The sequence below is a fragment of the Pinus tabuliformis genome, chromosome 8 (genome assembly GCF_031772625.1).
Source record: "Pinus tabuliformis cultivar Carrire ecotype Pingquan chromosome 8, CPIR1, whole genome shotgun sequence".
In the NCBI taxonomy this organism is placed as follows: Eukaryota; Viridiplantae; Streptophyta; class Pinopsida; order Pinales; family Pinaceae; genus Pinus; species Pinus tabuliformis.
The window spans coordinates 428950593-428963909 of NC_142294.1; positions in this window are offsets into that span (position 1 = coordinate 428950593).

Sequence of the window (13317 nt, forward strand, 5' to 3'; positions counted from 1 at the left end):
TTGGAGGAACACTTCCTGGAATCAGATGAATAGCATGATCATGATCACGCATAGGTGGGAGACCTTTGGGAGTCTCAAATACCTTGGAATGATTGTCCAGGACTTTTTGGAGATCTGGAGAAATAGATGATTCCGATGTGGAAACATCTAGCGAACATAATTGTGCAATTACACCTCTTTGCTCCTTTTTTAGAAGCTTTGTCATACCATTAGAGCTGATTATCTTTCCTGGTTTCCCTGCAATACCCCTTAATTCAACTTCCTTTCCTTCCGTAGAAAATTTGATGAAAAGTTCTTGAAAATTAAAAGCTATTGTACCCAAGGATTGTAGCCATTGGACTCCTAGTACAACATCAGCACCTCCCATTGGAATGGAAAGCATTGGGCTAGTCAATACATATTCTCCCATGGATAGCTTGATATTATGGCACTTTCCAGAGCAATTTATTGTTCCTCCATTTGCAATCATCACTTGACACTCTGGTGCTGGATATAGGAAGCAATTCAATTCTTTTGCTACCTTACAATGAATAAAATTGTGGGTGCTTCCTGAATCAATCAACACTATTACCTTTTTCTTCTTGATTTGTCCTTCTATCTTGATGGTTTGAGGAGTGGTAATTCCTACCAATGCATTACAAGATATGGTCGGATTTATTTGTTCTTCATCTAGGCTTTGTTCCTGGAGTATATCCTCTTCTTTTGACCTTTCTTGCTCCTTTTCTTCTTCCTCTTCACAATCTATGTAGAATAATTTCTTCTCAGCACACTTATGACCTTTAGTGTATTTGCTATCACAACTGTAACAAAGCCCTTTTGCTCTTTTTTCTTCCAATTGTTGTGGTGTCAACCTTATAGGTTGTGGAAGACTAGGGGCAACAACACTTCCGTCTTTATAGTTGTGAGTGGTATGCTTCCTGGTTGCCATAATTTTGCTTTCCATTTTTCTTGCTAACCTGAATGCCTTCTCTAATGAATCAGGTTCCCAAAGGCGAACATCATGTTGGATATTATCCTTTAAAGACCCTATGAACACATCAATCCTATGCTCCTCTGGAATATCTTTTACCCTTATGTTCAATTTTTGGAACTCCTCAATGTGCTCCATTATTGAACCCTTTTGTTTGAGACTTATCAATTGGCTAAAAAAAGTGTTGCTTTTTGTATCCTCATAATGTGCTATCAATTCTTCCGTAAAAATTTCCCAAGTGATAAATTGTTTACGAGAGCAAAGCCATTGATACCATACAAACTGATTTGGTTCCAAATATAAAGTTGCCATACGTACCTTTTGTGTGTTTTGCACATTATTGAGATCAAAGAATTGCTCCATCTGTAATATCCATGTGGCGGGATCCTTGCCATCAAACTTCCTCATATCGATTTTTGGAATATGGTGAGTCTTCAATCCAACATTAGAGTCTATGGAATCATGATTAACATTTCTTTTGTTCTCATCATGAGTTTCCTTTATTACCCTTTCACCCTTAGTGACCATTTCTTGTAGCAACTTATTCATATTTATCTTCAATTCGTCCATGTCTGTCTTCAGATCTATCTTCAAATCCTCCATCTTAGCTTCTAAGCCTTTCTTTAAACCATCCATCTTAGCTTCTACATCTTTCTTTAAACCATCCATCTTAGATTCTATTCCTTTTTGTGCAAGTGACAATTGTTGCACTTGGTCTCGTAATTTTGATATATCATGTTGCATTTCTTCCTCTTCTTCATGGGTCATGCTAGAGCTTTCAGGTTGCCTACTAGGTGTTTGCATTTTCTTTCCTCGGGGCATCAATTACCAATAATAATGATTTACTATGCCCTTTGAATTCCTTCAAACTAATTTTTCAAACCAATCTTATGCAAAAATGTTAAAAAACTACACACCTTTTTTTCACTTTGTAGGAGCTCGATATTGCCTCTGATGTATCTCTATACTTTCCAATCATATAGTTCTGAATTTGTGACCTGCAGTATTCCTTTGTGTCCTCTTTCCAATGCCACAAGTCTAACCCAAATTGGATTCTCCAAGGAAGAGTTATGTGAAATCTCACACAGTGACTTGATTATAGACTAGTTCAGTAGAGCGAACTTGTACGATGTGCCACGAGTCACTATTTCAACCTTTGGATCTGAAACATACACACAAGAAACTACGGTCTGTCCTCTTTTTGTACCTTCTTACAAAATTTCAATCCGATCCCCAGAGAGAAAGTTATGACGATTTTCGCCAGGTCACCTGCTTGGAATGTAATTTAGGAGTCTGCAAAAAGACCAACTTCCTCAGATCATATCTCTGCAAATATAGTGCGAAAAGCCCTGAAATTTGGACCCGAGGTTCAACACGATTTCTTCTCAAATGGTTTTTTTTTTCAACTTCTGAAATGTCGCAGAAGAAAAGTTATAGTGAAAATTCCATGAAGACCTGTTTGGAGCAGCGAAACCCTAGAATCCAAAGCTTTGATACCAAATGTTATGAAACCAACTCAAAAAAAGATAGAAAAGATAGATCAACACCTTAGAATTCAGCCTCTTCGAGGGGGCAACCTCCTTTACATTATATAAATGAACAATCCTTGGATGATTCAAATGACAAAACCTCCTTTCTACATATAGGAGTCTAAGGAGTCACAATATAATCCAGTCGACCTAACAATAATAATATAAAGCCACAAAAATAACAATAGAGGGATTCTATGGGGCACAGTAATAACAATATAGGGGCAATAGGGGCACAGCAATATTAATAATGGTGTTATAAACATTTTTGTGCCTTACAGCTCTAAGCATGAAATGTCCATAAACCAAGGGATCCTAAGTCCCTAAAAGTGTTGTTCCTGCCCCTAAAGGAACAAGGTCAACAAACTACAGCTTCTCCCAAAAGTTCTCCACTAGAAACTGCTCAGAAACAGTCAAATCAGGATCATTTCAGCTGCTCCACTAGCTAGCTGCGTTGCATAGCATCCCAGTACACTAGCCAGGTGCATTGCAATGCACCTAAATGCACTACCAGGGTGCGCTGAGCGGGAAATGACAAATGGCAGTGTCATTCCGCGAGGTGGACAGACAATGGAAGCTTCTAGAATCTTCCCCAATGACACTTGCCTCACTGAGTTCGACCAAGGATGAGTAAGAGGCTCTCAGTCTCCAAGTGGAAGCAAGAACTGACAGAGAGAGGCCACTAGTCAAACCATAAGCTGACTCATCCTCTTTGCATACATCTATATATGGATCCCTCATCCTAGAGATCCAGGAGGCTGGAATTTTGTACTTTGCAGAGAATTGCTATTGGTTTTGAGATAGAGATCAGTGCATTTGGTGATTTATGCTTTGTTGGAGGTGAAGAGGGGATTCCTTTGCTAGGGGGTTGATGCTGGATCAGGAATCATCGGTTGTAACTCCTCCTGGACCTTCTTGTTATATCAATAAAACTATTTGAGTTTCTCCTACATGCTTGTGTATCAATGATGTTTTGTTATATTTGCATGTTTAGCTTATATCTGATCCTAAGCTGTTTATGAATGTAAATCCATGTCTTTGTGTAGTTTTCCTCTTCTGTGATCTTGCAGGAACTTGGTGAAGCTGGGCAAGTAAGGGAGCAGGTAGCTGGAAGCTGTCAAAGAGGAGAGAGATTGGATCAAAGGACTAGCGCAAGACACAGGTTGGTTCATCCTATTCCTCTTTGTTTACAGTTCATAAAGAAGAATACGAAAGTAGTTTTCCTTGTTTGTTGCTAAGGTACTATCACACCTTAGTGGGATAGGGGCGTTCTGAGTAGACACTTTTCCCGTCAACAAAATGGCGACTCCACTGGGGATCGTGTCTAGTTAGTTTGTTTGTGTTTCTCTTGTTGTTGGTTTCATAAACACATAAGTAGCAATCGAACTGCATTTGCCATTATCAAATGCAAAGTAGACACCTGCTACTTCAGTCCACTCACTGGATTTGTTTATGATTTGAACAATTGATTCACAAATGATCTGATTACCCTTTGTGATAGCTCTTAGACCTCCTTTAAATCCACCCTCTGAATGTGCATTACTGATTGCTTTTACTCGGCCAAAATCCATAGATTAAACTGCAAACTGTGACCCAGAACCCAAATAGAAATCTCGTTTCTGCCCCAGCGCAGGCTTTGTGAAGAGATTCTACATTTCAACGCAGTTCCCGAGAGGGCTACCTGCGCTGCAATTCAGTTTCTCTATGTAACAGGTGCGCTGATCAGCCTAGCCCTGTGCAGTTGAGGTTCTTTGCTTCATTTTTCAGTTTTGTCTCTGATTTTGCAGCCTGTGATCGGTGTGTGTCTGTTTAAAAACCCCTTTTCTTTGCCTGAATTCTGCCTCCTTTGTACAAAAAGACTGTAGATGTTCTTTGTGTGTTTGTTAGATCATTTACAGTTTTCCATTGAAAAAGTAGAATAGTCATACTGTCGTCCTTGGATTTAGATATGTCGTAAGTGTCGATTTTGATCTTAGGAGAAAGTTCATTTGCTGTTGACAGTCGATTATGCTTTTACTTTTACCTTTGGTTTGAATTTGTCACTTTCTAGTGTCGAAACGAGTGTTTATTTCAAAATCATAAAGTGTCGTAATCTTCTCTACCTTTTGATTTCGAAAAGAAGCTTGTTTGTGTTTTTCACTTGAAAGCAAATTCAGATTTGTACATCAACTTTCTTTTTAGGCATCAATATTAAGAAAGTGAAAACAAATACATGCATATGTGCATTTGCATATTGATAGTCTATTTGGCTTGATTTAGGAAAAGTGCATCTACAGTGTGCTCTTTGCTCTTTGAGAAAAGATTGTGTCTTTCTTTTCCCCTTGTAGCTAGGATTTTCATTGCTAAAAAGAGATAAAAGTTTTCTTATCATCTTTAGATTGCATTTTTAGGAATTACATCTACATCTCATGGTGATCCAAAAAGGCAAACTTCTAAGAAAGATCAACTTAAAATAAATTGAATGAATCTAACAACGCTTTGGAACTTAACGCACAACATTTAGAGGTCTAGGCTAGAGACGTATTCCGGCGTCGTAAAGCCTGGTAACTGTTGTCCTCACTGATGGTTGGGTGATTCCTCCACTTTGAGACGATAAGTGCCAGTACGGACTTGTGCTCCCACATACCGTCGAGTATATATTGGGAGACCCCTATAGGCTTAAAACCTTTTATCCATAGGAAGCCGTGTCGGCCGCCCTACTGATCGCAATGCACTGAACACAGCATTCGGGAAGATTGACTGCCGCACCGTAAAAAGTATTCTGCAGTTTTGCGATTGGTTTGGTACTCCCTCTACCTAGATCTCGAGAGCAGTCCCTTTCATTCCTTTTCAGACTCCTTAATGGAAAAGGTCCATCTGAGCACTTGTCACTTCAGGCTCATTAAAAATCGAAGGAGACTAGAGTCATCTTTTGTTTTTTCTCGACTCTTTAAAATTGAAAAAACAAGTTGTGTCAAAGCGTCTTAAAATTTATTTTAAAACGGAATATTCACCCCCTTTTCCTACGTTGATATTAGGTTGAGAAAATGGAGTATACCAACCAAGGAATTCCCCTTGGTGGAAATCCTAGTCCCTTCTCTTCTTGGGGAGATGTTGGTGCACCCCATATGGCCACATTGTCGCTTCCAAGACTGACAATTGGCTTGCCAGTATGGCTCTTCGCAACCAATGTCGTTCAGAACACCACTATTCCTGAACAATCGAATCAGCAACCAGACGAATCCAGAGTTGCCCACCAACCTTCTACTTCCTCTAATTCTTCCTCTCCCCCTTCCTCTTCGCTTGATGGGGCTGGCAAAGCCAAAAGTCAAGTTCCTAAGGAGAAGGAGAAGAAGAAGAAAGAGAAGAAGAAGAAGGAGCCAAAGGCGAATGGTGGAAAACGAGTGTCGTCTAATGAAAATCCACACACTGCACCGACCAGGCCTAAATCGCCATGTGTCATTTGCAGAGGAGACCACTTTCACAGAGATTTTCCTTGCATCCCTCGGATACTAAGGGACTGGTCTCCTCATTTGCACAATCTGGTGTCTTCAACGTCTGATGATCATGTTGAAAGCACACCGTCAACTAGCGAAAGTGAAGCCCCAGGACAAAAATGGAAAGCTAGATTTCCCTGTAAACCATGCGAAGGTAATCACGCCATCCACCGTTGTCCCTTCTTAGACGAAGCGAAAAGAGTTTTGGATGATCGTCTGGTTTCACCGTTACGACTTCCTCCTGGATATAAAAAACTCTTTCCGAGTCCATCGCTAGTTGAGAATCCAGCTGGCCCGCTCAAGTGGTCGGCTGAAGCGCCTATCGTCGAAGATAAACCATCTGAATCTATACCAGACGAAAGTCAAAAGGTCGAGGTGGCAGTTGACCCGGTCTTACCTTCAAAGGTTTTATCTTCGGATGATACAGTCACTGAAGAGAACAAGGATGACACCGTCCAAATTCTCTTCATCAACACAGACTCCGATGAGCATGGGGGCAATTTACCCATTCCCTTACCGCAGGAGGGAAGTTCATCAGAGCCATACCCGGCCGTCTACTCGGTCCCACCTCCAAGCAACCTAGTTGTCTCCTTCGATTGGAATCAACTAGGCAGACCCCGTTTACCAGCAAGCATACCATTCCGAATTATCGTTCAAATATATAGAATGGTCATGGCTGGTACCATCATAGATGTGGGGGCTTCTGTGAGTATCCTTTCCTCTACTGCTTGGAAAGTGCTTGGTTCGCCATCGCTTTTGCCTGAGATGAGAAATCTGACAGGCTTTGATAAAGGAACTAGTTGACCTTTAGGGATCCTTCCCAATGTGCCCATAACATTGAGGGGGAAGACAGTTCAAATGAACGTAATGGTCGTTCAAGGACCCTTGGATTATAACCTACTCCTTGGACGAGACTTTATTTATTGCATGGGAGCCATTGTCTCCTCACTCTTTAGAGTAATGTGTTTTCCGCACGAAGGAAGAGTGGTCAAGCTCATGGACCAGCTTTCATTTCCCAGATCACGCATAGCAAATAGTCATATACCATCCCTAAATGGTCTCTTCATGCAAAAAATGTCTCAATCTCCAGTCCATCCCCCCGATGAGCGCGAGTAATTCAGAGGGATATGACTGAAACCCAGGGGGCATGCACCCTGGTCTGCTTCGGTAGGAAAACTTCGGGTATAGGGTAGGTTTCCGCGGGAGAATATGACTAGTCTGTACCCCGTCTGTGATTGGAAAAGGGGTTATTCTAGAACAAGATTCTCTTGTCAAAGTTACGTAAGTGGCGAGCACCGCCACTCACCTTTGTTTATCTTGGTAGACATCGCCAAAGAAGTGTTTTGTTTATGCCGTAAATAGAACAATCTTTGGGTAACCTGTAAGAGGTAGTACCCTTCCTAATAAAACGAATGTTTTGTCAGCTCGAATAAAGGGTGACCCTTCCTGATAAAATGAATGTTTTGTCAGCTCGAATAGAGGGAGACCCCGAAACTCTGTTTTATACCTCGGGGCATGCAAACCTTTTGGAGTGCAAGCGAGGGGCGGCTATTTATTTTTTAAATTTTTAGGACCTCTAACCCTTTAAAATCGTAGGATTAGTCGTCACCTAACTTGCATAAAGAAAGGATGTGGGGCAAAAATCTAAGAGTTGCCATTTTTATATGAGACATTCTTATCATATGACTGGATTAATCGAGCAGTTTTAGCACATAGTTCAAGCTCGTTAAAAAATAAACATAAGACATGAGCAAGTGTTTCCACCCGCATTTAAGCTCATTAAAAAATGAACTATTCCCCGGTAAATAACCACCGTGAATGAAGCATTTCAGCCATTAAAGCCTTGGTCGTGTTTGCACCGTCACCTCCACTTTTCCATTGGCTGATCATTCACATCCATTTGATTGTTTACCCATTTTGAGGAACAGCTGCGAAGAGTGATTTCACTAGCCATCCTTGTGACACTGCCGTGATTGGAAAATTCCAACCATTACCTGGAATCAGCTGCTACCCATTTTATCACTCGTTCCTCAAAAGATGAGTCTTCTTTAAGCTCTTTTCAACTGACTCGTAAAATATGAAAAGATTGCCGAGTTTTGGCCTTCCAGCTCGTTAAAGCGACCGGAAGCGCTATCCCTCCTCTAGATTTTAATCTTTTTGGACCTGAGGGATTATTGCACAAAAAGATCGAGCGCTTGAATTGTTCGGCTCGTTAAAACTATCGAAAATTCATCCCTTCTATATTGTTTTATACTTTTTCGGACTTAAGGGATTAGATGACGAAAAAGGAATTTTGGAGTTTCCTTTACGTACCTTTTCAGACTCTCTAAAAATGAAAAGGACCGAGTTATCTTTGTTGTTAAACCCGTTAAAAAGATTAATAGCGACAAACTTGTTTTTAGATGAGAACGAGTTTCACTATCGCTAGTCTCGTTAAAACATAGCGATGGGTTTGCCCGAAGGGAAAATTATAGAACAAGCATATGTTATCCTCCTCAAGCTTGACAAAAATAAAGAGGTACTGGTCAGCAATGACTGGGGAAAAATTGGGAAGAAACCTAAAGAATCTTTATCGGTAGCAAGTCGCTCTTGAACATGACACTTCCACTCCGTGCCTAAGTCGGGTTGGGTTGTTTCATTCACCGGTCACATCACCATGGTCACGCCATACCATCCACATTTGGGGTAAATGCTACCAATCCATCACATAAGTGTCGCCGACATGTTCAAGAGAAGTCATCCAGAGAAGTCACCCGTGTCCCAACCACTACCATACATTATACTTCATTCCTTCATGACCGCCATCTTGAACCATATATCATCAGATCGTTTTCACCTCCATCAAAATCATTTGCTCCGTTCCGTGTCATTGATGTGGGATTCATCAAGGCCCTCCTTTGACGGATCGCTTCTTGTCGACGTCAGCTCATTATCCAAGAAGTTGATCTAGGAATACCCCATTCAGTACTTTGAAGCTTGCATGCCTCAATGGCAAGTTTCTCACTTCCGGCGACAGGTATACATCAATGACCTTCGACCGAAAGATTTTGCGTGGTGTTCGATGCCAAGTCCTTTATTCACACCACGTGAATTGTACTGCAGTACCGTGAGGGTCATCATCATTATCGGTGATTCCTCTCGCGCTTATTAACAGTTTACATCATCGACTGTTAATCAAGCGATGTCTTTCCATGTTCGACTTCAAAACATTTTTCACATGGATCGACTTGTACTTCGAGTGAAGATCGGACGAGATTGAAGACCCCGGATCTAGTTTCATCCATCCGGGCTGCGATATATATTTAGGAAAAATAAAGACATCGACATGTACAACATTGCAGCACAGATAATCATCCTACCAAAAGGATGATGACTTCATCACAATCATCAGTCTACCATCAGACGATTGTCTGTCCTGTGTACATAAAAATGAATTTATAAAGCTTAGCATGGGAATGCCTGCCTCAGCTAGATCATGAAAACATTATGAAAATAATGTATTGTATTGTATCTAATTACAAGTCTCCTCCCAGCATTGAAATAACTTCGGATCCTCCTAATAAAGCATTTCACCCGATAAACGGCCTCATACTTTAGGGGGCAACTGTTATAGACATTTTTGTGCCTTACAGCTCTAAGCATGAAATGTCCATAAACCAAGGGATCCTAAGTCCCTAAAAGTGTTGTTCCTGCCCCTAAAGGAACAAGGTCAACAAACTACAGCTTCTCCCAGAAGTTCTCCACCAGAAACTGCTCAGAAACAGTCAAATCAGGATCATTTCAACTACTCCACTAGCTAGCTGCGTTGCATAGCACCTCAGTACACTAGCCAGGTGCGTTGCAACGCACCTAAATGCACTACCAAGGTGCGCTGAGCGGGAAATGACAAATGGCAGTGTCATTCCGCGAGGTGGACAGACAATGGAAGCTTCCAGAATCTTCCCCAATGACACTTGCCTCACTGAGTTCGACCAAGGATGAGTAAGAGGCTCTCAATCTCCAAGTGGAAGCAAGAACTGACAGAGAGAGGCCACTAGTCAAATCATAAGCTGACTCATCCTCTTTGCATACATCTATATATGGATCCCTCATCCTAGAGATCCAGGAGGCTAGAATTTTGTACTTTGCAGAGAATTGTTGTTGGTTTTGAGATAGAGATCAGTGCATTGGGTGATTTATGCTTTGTTGGAGGTGAAGAGGGGATTCCTTTGCTGGGGGGTTGATGCTGGATCAGGAATCATCGGTTGTAACTCCTCCTGGACCTTCTTGTTATATCAATAAAACTATTTGAGTTTCTCCTACATGCTTGTGTATCAATGATGTTTTGTTATATTTGCATGTTTAGCTTATATCTGATCCTAAGCTGTTTATGAATGTAAATCCATGTCTTTGTGTAGTTTTCCTCTTTTGTGATCTTGCAAGAACTTGGTGAAGCTGGGCAAGTAAGGGAGCAGGTAGCTGGAAGCTGTCAAAGAGGAGAGAGATTGGATCAAAGGACTAGCGCAAGACACAGGTTGGTTCATCCTATTCCTCTTCGTTTACAGTTCATAAAGAAGAATACGAAAGTAGTTTTCCTTGTTTGTTGCTAAGGTACTATCACACCTTAGTGGGATAGGGGCATTATGAGTAGACACTTTTCCCGTCAACAAAGGGGTATAACTATAATAGTAATGGGGTAATCACTAGTATTATAGGGACCCAACAGTCTCACCCGAGGTAGTATGGGAGGGTGCTGAAACCAAGTTTCCGCACCCTAGGGATGTCTTGTTAAAGTCTAGGAAGATCACAAACTGAGCCTACGTGCTTGCGCTGCTCCACGCAGCCATCTGCCCTTCGCAACTTGTGCAACTACTTCCACGTAGCTCTGTCAAGAGCGCGAAGAGGTGTTGTCTAGATCCTTTATCCTTACTGTGCTATTATTAGAGATCTTACTTAATTGTGTGGGCCCAATATTCTCATTAATCATTCAACATTCATAACAAGTGTGTGCAATCATAAAACTGTAAAGAGATGCATAAATATAACAGAAGCATAGACACACAATATTTCAAAATGAACTTATCTTTCATTAATTCTCTATCCTATTACAATCCCAACTCTGCGTGCACACTCAGCTACAGGGATCCACGCACACAGCTGCAGACTCTACCAGGCCTCTACTCACTTAGCTATAGAGCCTCTTACTATTACTACAACCCAAGACTCAGACTTATAGACTCAGAGCTAATTCATCATCAAAAACCCATATATCTCCCTTTACACTTAGAGCCTCACCCTATTTATATAATCCCATGGTCCGCAGACCATGGGTAGGCCAACATACCATACATTAAATTACATTATTTTAGGGCAGACAACCCTAAACTCTCATGCTCCACGCCTGGATTTCGCTGGGTCTTTTTATTACCCTTGACCAAAATTCAGGCTTCAAGCCCCAAAACATACTATGGGGGGATCCGCTTCCAAACAATGGCAACTCACTCAAATGAAAGATCACAATACAACAAGTTAACAACAAAGAATTACAGATCAAACTACACAGAATGAAGAAAGAGAGGTATATGTAGGTTCACCTTGACCAAGCTGCGTATACATGCAGGTTCACTAACCACAAGTAGTGTATACGTACACACACACTTTCACAGAAGGAAAAGCGTGTATGCCTTGGAAAACTAAGTTTTTGGTTTAAGGTATTTGGTCCATGGTATTTTGATCCATGATATTGGTCCAAGGTATTTGGTCCAAGGTATTGACCCTAGGTATTTGGTCCAAGGTATTGGTCCTAAGTGGTTTTGGTCCATGGTATTGAGAAAGGCCTAAAACTATAAAAGGAGGAGAAGATCAGTAGGCCAAGGGTGCAAGTATGGAATATCTGATGAAGTGTGAGATATAGTATGTAGGTTATTGGCTTATGGTGTTGTGCTTGATCTGAACTAAGGATGAACCTTAGCAGTTGATGAAGGATAAGATCTAATGATGGATTGGGATCTTAAGGCTTGAAATGAATTATCATTATGTGGTTTGATCATGTATAGTCTAGATCTGAATACTGATGCATGTGTTATTCTATAAATATTATGATCTGGGTATAACTGAAGTATGGAATAGCTGCAGAATTATGAATTAATATTTGCAGATGTATACGCTGGTTGGCTTTGAGAAAAGTGCGTATACATGCAGGTTTGACACATGGAAGTAGTGTATACCTTATAAAGTATGTTTCAATTGTTTCTGTTTGCTGTTGTAGAGTTCTGGGTTCTGGTTACTGTATTTTGGTGACAGTATTCTGAATGATCAGATTGATTGTGATTTAATGATGGGTTGTCAAAGTGATTGATTGATTCAGTTGTGGTTGATTCAGAAAGTGATGATTGAGTCTCAGTGATTGGTTGATGTAGATGTATTTGATGATTGAATTGCAGTTATGATGTTGTTGATGGATCCAGTCTGAAAATTTATGAAACGTGGTCCTTGGAGGAAGAAAGAAGGTCGTAGCCTTCTGTAAGTCGCCACCTACATACTAGTAAACATATCGGTTAGTACGAGAGTTAGGGGATTGTAGCTCCCTTCCAGTAGAAGCTAGAGAATGAGAGAAGGTTGCAGGTAGAAGCCTACATACTGGTATAAGTCTACACTAGTACAAGATTGTAAACAGATTTTCTTATTATTAAAAGAATATAGAGATGACAACAGCAAGTGGTTTTCACCCACATTGGGTTTCCACCTTATATCTTGGTGTTCATGTGTGTTGCTTATGTGTGATGCTTTATTCTGCTTTTACTGCACTGTCTAATAAATCTCTGATATACTGGTTAAAGTTCAATGCATGATAAATTGGGTAAATCAAAAGTTCTCTACATATACACTGGTTGCTTGAAGTACAGTTTTGTATCCATGCTAGTTCACTTAGTTGAAGTAGCGTATACAAATCTATTTGGAAAATTAAATTATTGATCTGATAATACTGATTCACCCCCCCTCCCAGTATTATTTCCAACAATTGGTATTAGAGTAGGTCCTTCAAAAGAAGCTTGATCGCTTGAAGGGAGATCCATCATCATGAGTAATCAAGAAAGCATGGGATCCATCAGACCACCAATCTTTGATGGGAGCAACTTTGTTTATTGGAAGATAAGAACCACAACCTATCTACAATCACTTGGAACAGATGTCTGGGAAATCATGGAAGGAGGATATACATTTCCATCAACAATTCCTACAGATACGGCAGGTAAAAAGAAATATGAAACCAATGCCAGGGTTGTCAATACATTATTGGGAAGTCTGTCACAATCAGAGTTTGTCAAAGTTATGCAACTCAAATTAGCCAAAGAAATATGGG